The sequence below is a fragment of the Macrotis lagotis genome, chromosome X (genome assembly GCF_037893015.1).
Source record: "Macrotis lagotis isolate mMagLag1 chromosome X, bilby.v1.9.chrom.fasta, whole genome shotgun sequence".
NCBI lineage: Eukaryota > Metazoa > Chordata > Mammalia > Peramelemorphia > Peramelidae > Macrotis > Macrotis lagotis.
Window position 1 is genome coordinate 194,183,132 of NC_133666.1, and position 12,943 is coordinate 194,196,074.

Here is a 12,943-nt window from a genome sequence, read left to right on the forward strand (position 1 = left end):
GCATGAGCCCATTGAACCTAGGGAGGGGAGTGAAGAAAGACTGCAGAGCTCAGTCCTCTGTCCCTGGAACAGGACTCTGGGGTTCTGACCATATTCAGATCCTGATCACAGTCCAGGCCCCCCAATAGAACAGCAGGGCCACCCCACACCTGAGCCCCGTGGCAGAGGAGGGGATCTTGAGGTCATTTACAGATCAGGAGGGATGACAGAGCCTCACACACTGAGACTCTTGTGGGAATGTCCCAAAACTCTAGAAGCACCCCCAAAACAGGCTTAGACTGGGAAAATGAGCAAGCAGAGAAACAAGAGAAACACCATTGAGAAATACATTATCTATGAACTCAAGAAAGATCAATATAGTCAGTCTGAAGATGAGGAAGCACAAGCTCCTGCATCTAAAGACTCCAAGAAAAATAGAAATTGGGCTCAGGCTATGACAGAGTTCAAAAAAGACTTTAAAAATCAAATGAGGGAGTCAGAAGAAAAACTGTGAAAAGAAAGGAGAGAAATGCAGGAAAAACATGAAAATGAAGTCAGCAGCCTAGTCAAGGAAATCCAAAAAATGCTGAAGAAAATAGCATGCTAAAAACCAGCTTAGGTCAAATGAATAAAATGGTACAAAAAGTTACTGAGGAGAAGAATGCCTTAAAAAGCAAAATTGGCCAGATAGAAAAAGAGATAAGAAAACTCTCTGAGGAGAACAAATCCTTCAGACAAAGAATAGAATTCAAGGAGATTGATGAATTTACCAGAAATCAGGAAACAATACTTCAAAACCAAAAAAATGAAAAATTAGAAGAAAATGTGAAATATCTCACTGAAAAAACAACTGATTTGGAAAACAGACTTAGGAAAGATAATTTAAAAATTATTGGAATACCTGAAAGTCATGATCAGGAAAAGAGCCTTGACATCATTTTCAAAGAATTACTACAGGAAAATTGCCCTGATATTCTAGAAGCAGAGGGCAAAATAGAAATGGAGAGAACCCACCAATGCCCCCAAGAAAAAGATCCCAAAAACCAACCCCTAGGAATATTATAGCCAAGTTCCAGAACTCCCAAGTCAAAGAGAAAATATTACAAGCAGCCAGAAGGACACAGTTCAAATATCGTGGAGCTGCAGTCAGGATCACACAGGACTTAGCAGCATCTACATTGGAAGCTTGTAGGGCTTGGAATATAATATACTGGAAGGCAAAAGAGCTTAGAATGCAACCGAGAATCAACTACCCAGCAAGGCTGAATGTCCTCTTCCAGGGAAAAAGATGGACTTTCAATGAACCAGGGGAATTTCAAATGTTCCTGTTCGAATGGCCAGAGCTGAACAGAAGGTTTGATCTTCAGATACAGGACTCAGGCAAAGCATAGAGATTGGAGGAGAAGGGGAAAATATGAGGGACTTAATGATGATGAACTGCATGTATTCCTGCATAGAAAAATGACACTGATAATACTCATATGAACCTTCCCAGTTAATAGAGCAGGTAGAGGGAGCTTTTATAGTTGAAGCACAGTAGAAAGCTGAATTCAAAGATAAAATATGGAGTAAAAATGGAGTCAATAGAAAAAGGAAATGTAATGGGAGAAGGAAAAAGGAGAGGGGGAATAGGCGAAGATATTTCACATAAGATTTTTCTTTATTACAATGAGCTACTGAAATGATATGGAAGGTGGGGAGGCAAGGGGGAAAGAGGGAATCTTCGCTCTCATCAGAGGTGGCTAGGAGAGGAAACAGCATATATACTCAATGGGGTATAGTCATCTGGAGTAAGAAGGAAGGGGGGACAGGGGAAGGGGGGGATGTGAGTCATGGAGGAGAGGATGGACCACAAGGGGAGAGTGGTCAGATATATCACATTTTCTTTTTTACTTCTTGCAAGGTGTTGGGATTGGATGGCCTGTCTGGGACCATAGAGTCAGGTGGATGCTGGGCCTAAGGGGTGGTATGGGGGCTCAGGGCCTCTTGGCCCCAGGGCCAGGGATCTGTCTGCTGCACCACTCTGATATACTACAGCAGAGTCAGAATGAAAGGAGAGAGAAAAATATAGTACATGGTAGTGGAGAAATTCGAAAGCAACAGTGGAAAAATATGGAAGTAACTTTTGCCATGGACTTATCATAAAGAATGTGACCCACTTGTGACAGAGTTGTTAGTGTTGGAACAAAGACTCAAGTACATTTTTTATTATTATTATTTTGGGGGGGGGGAGTGCAGGGCAAATGGGGCTGGGTGACCCACCTGGGGTCGCATAGCAGGGTGATCTTTGGGTGTCTGAGGCCAGATTTGGACCCAGGTGCTCCAGGCTCAAGGGCCAATGCTCTGTCTGCCACCTAGCCACCCCTACTATTATTACTATTATTACTATTATATTTTATTTTGTTTTTTTTTTCTTTTTTCTTTTTGGTTTTTGCAGGGCAGTGGGGTTTGGGTGGCTTGCCTGTCACACAGTTTGGTGATTATTGGGTGTACGGGGCGGCATGTGGGCTTGGGTGCTCATGACTCCAGGGCTGGTGCTCCATCCACTGCGCCACCTGGCCATACCTACAATTATTACTATTTTTTTATTTTAATTTTTTTTCTCTCCCCTTTACTTTATCGCTCAAGTGAATCTATATTTTTTGTGGGGGAGGGGGCATTTTGTTTACTCTTAAAGAAGAATATTTTATTAATGTATAAAAAATTTGTACAAAATGATAATAAATAAATATTAAATATTGAAAATAAAAAAAAAGAGATAAGAAAGGAAACTATATCCTCCTAAACGGTATTGTAGACAATGTAGTGATTTCAACGTTGAATTTGTATGCACCCATGGGATAGTATCCAAAGTCTTAGATGAGAAGCTGAAAAAGCTACAGGAAGACAGACAGCAAAATTCTACTAGTGGGAGACCTAAACCTCCCACTCTCAGATTGTTAGAAAAACCTAGATAATTGAATGGGTATAGAAAGGAATAGACACCTTTTTTCTACAGTACATGGCACTTACACAAAAATTGACCTTGACTATGGACTAGGGCATAAAAACCTAATGATCAATTGCAGAAAGGCAGAAATAGTGAATACATCTTTCTCATATCATAATGCAATAAAAATCATATGCCATTTTGGGCCAGGGAGATATAGATCCAGAATTAATTGGAAACTAACTTCATTTTAAAGAATGAGTAGATCAAGCATCAAATTAGAGAAAGAATTAATTATTTCAACCTAGATAATGACAAAAATGAAACAACATACCAAAACCTATGGGATACAATCAAGGTGGCATTCAGGGAATATATTATATCTTTAAATGCTAACATGAATAAATTAGAGAAAGAAGAAATCAATGAACTAAATATACAACTAAAGAAATTAGAGAAAGAACAAATTAAAAATACCCCATTAAATACCAATTTAGAAAGTCTAAAAATTAAAGAAGAAATTAATAAAATTGAAAGCAAAAAATTATTGATTTAATCAATAAAACCAAGAGTTGGCTTTATTAAAAAAAACAATAAAATTGATTAACCTCTGGTCAATTTGATTAAAAAAAGAAAGAAGAAAACCAAATTGCTAGTACCTTAAATGAAAAAGTTGAACTCACCACCAGTGAGGAGGAAATTAAAGTAATAATTGGGAATTATTTTGCCCAACTCTATGCCAATAAATTTGACAATCTAAGTGAAATGGATGAATATTTACAAAAATATAAGTTGCCGAGGTTAAATGAAGAGGAGATTAAATACCTAAACAACCCTACTTCAGAAAAAGAAATTTATCAATTCAACATTGAACTCCCTAAGAAAAAATATCCAGGGACTAATGGATTCACAAGTGAATTCTATCAAATGTTTAAGGAACTGTTGGTTCCAATACTATATAAACTCTTTGGAAAAATAGGTGAAGATGAAACTCTACCTAACTCTTCCTATAACACCAATATGGTGCTGATACATAAACCAGAAAGAGTTAAAACAAAGAAAATTATAGAACTATCTCCCTGATGAATATAGATGCTTTTGACACAATACAGGACTAATTTCTACTAAAAACACTAGAGAGTAGGAATAAATGAACTGTTCCTTAGAATAATAAGCAGTATCTGTGTAACACCATCAACAAGCATTATATTAATTAGGATAGGCTAGAGGCATTCCCAGTAAGATCAGGGGTGAAACAAGTATGTCCATTATCACCTCTACTAATCAATATTGTACTAGAAATGTTAGCTTCAGCGATAAGACAAGAAAAAGAAATTGAAGGAATTAGAATTGGGAAGAAAGAGATAAATCTTTCACTTTTTCCAGATGACATGATGGTATACCTAGAAAATCCCCCAAAATCATCTTAAAAAACTACTGGAAACAATTAGCAACTTTAGCAAAGTAGCAGGACATAAAATAAACCCCCATAAATCCTCAACATTTCTATATATGACTAGCAAGATACAGCATAAAGAGCTAGAAAGAGAAATTCCATTCAAAGTAACCTCAGACAATATAAAACACCTGGGAGTCTACCTCAAGGCAGATTCAAAACCTTGTTTGAAAACAATTACAAAACACTTCTCACACAAATAAAATCAGATTTAAATAACTGGGAAAACATCTATTGCTCATGGATAGGTCGAGTTAATATAGTAAAAATGACAATTATATAAAAACTGAACTATCTGTTTACTGCCCTACCAATAAAATTTCAAGAAAATTTCTTTAATTAATTAGAAAATGTTGTTAGTAAATTTATATGGAGAAAGAAAAAGTCAAGAATTTCCAGGGATTCAATGAAAAAAAAAGTGCAAAAGAAGGTGGCTTAGCCTTACCAGATCTAAAATTATAAAGCATCAGTCATCAAAACTGTCTGATATTGGCTAAGAAATAGAGTGGTGGACCAGTGGAATGGACTAGGTGCAATAGCAGGAAACAATTATAGTAATCTGCTGTTTGATAAACCCAAAGAGTCCAACTATTGGGATAAAAACTCTCTCTTTGATAAAAACTGCTGGCAAAATTGGAAGTTAGTATGGAAGAAACTGTGATTTGACCAACACCTCACAGCCTATACCAAGATAAGATCCAAATGGATACAAGATTTAGACATAATAAGCAATATTATGAGCAAACTAGAAGATCAAGGAGTACCTTACCTGTTAGGTCTATGGAAAGGGAAGCAGTTTATGACCAAGGAAGAGATGGAGAACATGAGTAAAAAACAAACTAAATGATTTTGATTACATTAAATTAAAAATCTTTTGCACAGACAAAACCCAGATCAAAAGAAGTGTAGTAAATTGGGAAATAATTTTTACAACTAGTATTTCTGACAAAGGACTCATTTCTAAAATATATAGAGAATGGAGTCAATTTTAAAAAAAAAATAAGCCATTTCCCCATTTGACAAATGGTCAAATATATGCAAAGGCAATTTACTGATGAAGATAAATGCTATCCATAGTCATATGAAAAGTTGCTCTAAATCATTACTTATTAGAGAAATTCAAATTAAAGCATTTCTGAGGTATCACCTCACACCTCACAGACTGGTCAATATGACCAGAAAGGACAATGATCAATGTTGGAAGGGATGTGAGAACTCTGAGTCACTAATACATTGTTGGTGGAGCTGTCAACTCATCCAACCTTTCTGGAGAGCAGTTTGGAACTATGCCTAAAGGGCAAGAAAAATATGCATCCCCTTTGATCTAGCAATACAACTACTGGGTTTATACCCTTAAGAGATGATGAAAACACATAAAAATATCACTTATACAAAAATATTCATAGCAGCCCTGTTTGTGGTAGCAAAGAATTGGAAATCAAGTAAATGTCCTTCAATTGGGGAATGGCTTAACAAACTGGTACATGTATGTCATGGAACTCTGTTGTTCTATTAGAAACCAGGAGGGATGGGATTTCAGGGAAGCCTGGAAGGATTTGCATGAACTGATGCTGAGCAAGATGAGCAGAACCACAAAACCATTGTATACCCTAACAGTAACATGGGGGTGATGATCAACCTTGATGGATTTGCTCATTCCATCAGTGCAACAATCAGGGACAATTTGGGGTTATCTGCAATGGAAAATACCATCTGTATCCAAAGGAAGAATTGTGGAGCTTGAACAAAGATCAAGGCGCATTACCATTAATTTTAGGGAAAAAACCTGATATTTTATTATGTAATCTTGTTATCTCTTATACTTTATTTTTCTTGCTTATGAATATGATTTCTCTCTCATCACATTCAATTTGGATCAATGTATATCATAGAAAAAATGTAAAGACTGGTAAATTGTCTTCTGTGGGGGGTAGGGGAGAGGGAATTGAGATTAGGGGACAAATTGTAAAACTCATAAATATAATTTTAAAATGCAAAAAATACCTTGAAAAAAATTAACTACTCATAGGCTTTGACCATTTAACAATTGGGGAATGACTTGTATTCATATAAATTTGACTTGGTTATATGTATATTTTAGAAATGAGACTTTATCAGGTACATATAAAAATTGTTTCCCAGATTTTTTGTTTTCCCTAATCATTTTTTTAAATACAAAATCTTTTTAATTTTATGTTTTATATATATATATATATATATATATATATATATATATATATATATATATATATATATATTATGTAATGCTCTCTGTCTCATTTGGTCATAAATTCTTCCTTTCTCTATAGATGTCAAGTAAACTCTTCTATGCTCTCCCAATTTGCTTATTAAATCATTCGTTATATCTAAATAATGTACTGATTTTGTCTTTTTCTTAGAATATGGTGTAAGATGTTCTATACTTAATTTCTGTCATTTTGACTTTCTAGTTTTCTTAGGAGTTTTTATCAGGAAGTGAGTTCTTGACCCAGAAGCTGGAGCCTTTGGGTTTATCAAAAACAATGTCTTGCATACATAATCTATTGTACTGACCCAACAACTGATCCACCATTCTATTTCTTAGACAATACTAGCTAGTTTTGATGTTTCCTACTTTATAATAAAGTATGGCTAGTCTACTTTCCTTCACATTTTTTTCATTAATTGCATTGTTTTTGATCTTTTATCATTCCAGATGAATGTTTAAATTTTTTTTCTATTTATAGAAAATAATTTTTGGTGTTTTGATTACTATGACACTAAATAAATAGATTAATTTAGGTGGAATTGCCATTTTTATTATATGGGCTGAACATATTCATTAGGAACTGATATTTTTTCAATTGTTTAGATTTGACTTTATTTGCATGAAAAGTGTTTTATAATTATGTACATGTAGATCATGGATTTGCCTTGGCAGGTAGAATTACCAACTATAGTAAACTATAGTTACTATGGTACTTATACTACACTTATTTTAAATGGAATTTCTTTTTCTATCTGTTACTCCAAGATTTTGTTGGTAGTATATAAAAATGCTGATTATATGGGTTAATTTTATATCCCACAACTGCGCTAGAGTTGCTAATTATTTCAAATAGATTTTAGTTGTTTCTCTAGGATCCTCCAGGTATATTATCATATCATGTTCAAAGAGTGATAATTTTGTTTCCTCACTGCCTCTTCTAATTTCTTCAATTTATTTTTTCTTTTGCTATAACTGACATTTCTAGTTTTTTAATGTGGTAAATATATTGAATAAGAGTGGTGAAAATGAGCATCCTTCCCTCATCCCTGATCTTATTGGGAGGGCTCCTAGTTTATCCTCACTATTTACTGATGGCCTTAAGTAGAAACTATCATGTTTAAGGAAGTTCTCTTTAATACTACATTCCCTAGAATTTTGAATAGGATTTTTCCGTATTTATTGAAATAATAATAATAATACAAATAAATAATAAATAAAATAAATAATGATATTGATTTTGTTTCTGATATGGTCTGATAGTTTTACTAAAATTGTACCATCCCTGCTTTCTTGGTATAAGTTAGTCATAGTGTATAATCTCTGTGATATATTGCTGCAATGTCCTTGAAAATATTTAAGATTTTTGCATTGATATTAATTAGGAAAATTGCTCTATAGTTTTCCTTCTTGGTTTTGGTTCTTCCCAGCTTAAGTGTCAGGACCATATTTCTGTCATAAAAGGAATTTTGTAATATTCCTGTGCCTCTTCTTACAAATAGTTTATATAATATTGGAATTTTTCTATAAATGTTAGTTAGAATTCACTTGTGATATCATCTAACCCTGAGGATTTTTTTCTTAGGGAGTTCATTGATGACTTTTTCTAAGATGGAATTATTTAAATATTCTATTTCTTCTTCTGGTAATCTGAGAAATTTATATTTTTGTTAATATTACTCTAATTTCACTTTGATTCTCAGATGTATTTGGCATATAACTGGGCAAAATAGCTCCTAATAATCATTTTAAATTCCTCTTCACTGGTGGTGAATTCTTTTTTTAAAATTTTTGATACCTGTAATTTAGTTTTCTTCTTTCCTTTTTTGAAAAATAATTAATCAATGGTTTATCTATCTTAAAGGTTTTCTCATCTCCTAGTTGTATTTGTTATTTCAATTTTTTTACCTTTCAATTTTGTAGACTCACCTTGAGTTTTTAGGATTTCCAATTTGATATATAATTGAAGATTTCCAATTTGTTCTTTTATGGTTTTTATCTGATCTTTCTCTATTTTATTAATGTAAGTTTAGAGATACAAATTTTTTCCCAAAAGTATTACTTTGGTTGCATCCCACAAATTTTAGGGTGTTATCTCTTTGTTGTCATTCTCTTTTATGAAATTATTGTTTCCTTGATTTGTTCTCTGGTTCACTCACTCTTTAGGGTTAGATTATTTAGTTTCCAATTAATTTATAATCTATCTTTCTGTTGCCCTTTATTAAATGTCATTTTATAGCATTGTGATCTAAAAAGGATGCATTTAATATTTCTTCTTTTCTACATTTGGTGGTGAGGTTTTTAATGCACTGACATATGAACAATTTTTGCGTAGGTGCCAAGTAGCCCTGGAAAAAGGTATACTTTTTTTCTCTCTTCATTCATTTTTCTCCAGAAGTCTACTTTTCTAAAATTCTATCTATATCCTTCCAAGGTAGAGTACTCATGAAAAGATAAAGAATTCATCCTTTTCTTTAATTTTTCTGGGGAACTTGCAGTGCCCATAACGATAATTGAATACTGAAAGCATTGAATGTCAAATTATCCTGGGTACCTTGTACTCACAGAATATTTTGCCATACCATTTCAGATCTTTAAAAGATCCCTTTCACTTAGTTCTCATATTGATCTTTCTAATCTTTCACAGCCCAACCATGGATAAGTTAAAAATAGTTCTTTCATATGGTTTCTGATCTCTTCCATATTTGATGACATCTACTTTACTTGTAAGTAATTGAGGAATGTTCCCTATTCTGTTCTACAGAAGATCATGATCTAGCAAAATTCACAGTAACCAGGCTGAAATGAGGAGAGATATGCTGGGATAAAACATAAATTGGATACTAGGAACAGGAGAAAAAGGAAAAGGGAATGAAGGCTGGTGTAAGTGCTACAGGTAGAAGTGGCATCTGGAGTATATGCCCTTCCCTCTCTAGTTCTCAAGAGAAAAAAATCAAAATGAGGCTTCTTCAATATTTAAGCATTGCTATAGGAAAAAGCAATATCTTTTAAACATTAGTGTCAAATTAAAATAGAAACCAGCTCTAAACTACACGTAAGAATCCCTGCTGCCACATTAATTTAGAAAAACCACACAGTAACATTATCTTTCATGTATTTTTATTTATTTTGTTAGATATTTCCCAATTATACTTTAATTTGACCCAGTTGCACTCAGGAGTGTTGCTGGTCATGTTTATTGCTTCTGTTTTTAGAAATTCAGTCTCAGTGTTATCTAATGGATAAGATTATAATACTGCTTTCTTATATCCTTGGCCAGAAATGGAAATGAGGGTTTGTGAACCATGAATTAGGATTGATGGTTATCTCTTGAGTACCATAGATCTCGACTTGCTAATAGAGGGTCACATTATAGGAACCTATTGCTATATATAATCTATAAGACCAATAGTAACCTGGTGACTCTTTTGTAAAATAAAGATAATGATACTTGAGGGGGGTTAGAAAGGTTTTTATGATAATAGCACTTTGTAAAAACTTAAGTTGCTAATATATGTTATCTAAATATTATATATTGTACATCTGGTTAAATGAAGTCATAGCTTGAGTGGCTAGGTGATGCAGTGGATAGAGCACCATCCCTGGAGTCAGGAGTACCTGAGTTCAAATCCGGCCTCAGACACCTAATAATTACCTATCTGTGTGGCCTTGGGAAAGCCACTTAACTCCATTGCCTTGTAAAATTAAAAAAATAAAATAAAGTCACAGCTCTAAGATTAGGAATAGCTCATCCATACCTACAAGTGTGATGCTGAAGATGTGTTCTTTCATCCCTCCTTCCTCTCTCATCCTACTGAGCTACTGAAGCACCTATTCCCATTAGTGGTAAAGAGGAGACCAAGGAAATGTCCCCATAAGCCATTCATCTACCCTTTTACAGGTATCTATCAAAAGCCAGCTAGATTCATTCTAGCTAAAAAACATCAAGCATTCTTTCAAACACTTTAAATCTTCTTAAGTCCATACATCCATATATGTCAACAATATACATCAAGACCTATAAGATCTATTTCCTGAAACCAAGATCCTTTCAAGAAAAGGCTCTACATTTATATTATGGTCAGGAAAAATGGTAATTACATGCATGCCTTCAGTTATTCTCTGTTTACATATTTCCCCTCCCTAATAAGTTATAGATTTCTTGAGGAGAGTGATAGGAAAATGAGTAACTTTTTTATTCCATTAAGTAAGCTAGTGCCTTAGTATAGAAACATGTATTCTAAAAATGATTTTAAAATTATTGGATTAATATCAAATATTTGAGAGCTCAAAAGAAGAAGAATTGGTGATGCTATATTAGAAAATTTATAATTTTTTTACTCTGTTTGGCATAGTAGACCCCAAAGTCAGAGGGTCAAACAAATTTCAAACTCTATGAAAGGTGCTAATATCCTACCATGGAGGATACTGGAGTGGACAAGTTTCTTGCCCCATTCCCTTCCTCAATAAAATATCTGCCTGCCAGAGTAATTGGGAGTGTACTTTGTAAATTTTGAAAGCACCATGGTGATTTGAGGTTGCTATTTTATTTCTGAACTTATTCCTAACCATAAATTTCCTATCTTTCCATGTGTGAAGAGAAAACTACTTGTAACCCTGAAGGAAGCATGGAATGACCTTGTGTAGGTCCCTTCAGGAGCCTCAGGTCTCTAATGGGAGAGTAGACTTGGTTGATTCAGAGTTTAAGTGTCATCTAATATAGAAGTCTCCATTTTACAAGTGAGGAAACTCAGGCTGAGGGAGGTTTAGGAACTTAAACTCATTCAAGTATCCACATTCAAAGATGAAATTCAATCCCCATGATTTTTTTTATTCCAAAGGCAGCTGGGTGGTGCAGTAGATAGAGCACTAGCCTTGGAGTCAAGTGGACAGGAGTTTGAATCCAGTGTCAGACACTTGATGCTTACTACTTTTGTGATCTTGGATAAGTCACTTAACCCTGATTGCCTTACATCCAGGGTCATCTTCAGTCATTCTAATTCAAATCTGACTACTGAACCCATATGACTCTGGAGGAGAAGGTTAGGCTGATGACTTTGCACAAAGCCTCCTCACTCAATTTCAATTCATGTACTTGTCATGGCCATCACCTCCCTGATTTTGTGATTTTTGAGAATAAAGGACAAATATCATTATCATCATCATCAAGGCAAATAATAGGTGCAAGTGTGTTATATACCTGTTTGCAGTTTTTAAAATGCCCACAGATTCTTTTCCTTTTGATCTAAAAGAGCTTTCCCCTCCCCGTAGCAAAATAAGCTTTCACATTTTGAAGCATGAAGAGATAGATCCATGATGTACCATGTTTCCTTGTCAGTGACATTAATAATGCCTTTACCTGACAATACTGCTTCAATTTTAAGGGCTAGCAGCTATGTGCTGCATTAGAAGGATTTTTACCTGCTGTTCCTGTGAACCATCAGGCTTTAAGAACATTACCCTGATGTTGATATTTGCACAGTGGAGCAAATATAGCTTAAAACCATCCTTTGGTGTTTTTATTTAGAACAGAGAGCAGATGAATATAAGAAAAAGTGTTTCAAATCTGAAAGAATCTTCGTTGTGTTATCTGTGTGGGTATGTTTGTTCAGGTGCAGACTCCTGAGTCAGCAGAATGGTGTCAGTCTCAGAGTAAAGATCCCAGGAGGTTTTAAGAATATATAAGACTGCAGAATGTGACTGGTGCAAATTCTAATAATGTGTGATCTTCTATCTTTGTTGGGACTGGATTAAGCATGAATGAGTTATTGGGATTGGGGGTATCGATACAAATCTTGAGATTATCATAGCAGCATTCAAGATAATGATGATATTATTCAAATATATGCTCCATTCTGATGAGCAGTCCCCAGTAGTCTGCATGGAAAATTGCAGTAGAATGAAATAATAACTGAAACAAAGTAAAATCATTGAATTCATTGACATACAATAAACCTTACACATTTTTATTTATTTAAAAAGGAAACCTTTAAAATGTAATGTATCTTCTTTTGCTAGATTTCATATTTTACATGATTTGAAATTGATTTCACAAGATTTTCATACATATTCTTTAATTCTTTATCATGAAACCATATCTTTAATCACATAGAATAATAAGTGTGCTTTTGAAAGCTCCCTTTTCCCCAACTATAATATTAAATATAGATCATAGAATTTCAATGGGTTTAAATTAGATGAATTTCAAGGTTACTGAAGCAAGTCTGTCTTTATCTTTTGGATACATTTCTTAATCTTTCATTAAGTATGGCAACCTTGATTGTGATACTATATTCCTTCTCCAAATGGGATTAATACTGTTTCTTAGTATATC

The 12,943-nt window shown here is 34.2% G+C and overlaps 1 long non-coding RNA gene across 1 annotated transcript in view; it reads left to right on the forward strand.

Moving 5' to 3' along the window:
* LOC141502551 (uncharacterized) overlaps positions 1-12,943 on the forward strand; it is a 32,492-nt gene that overhangs the window by 13,911 nt on the left and 5,638 nt on the right. The gene's annotated exons all lie outside the window — the stretch shown is intronic.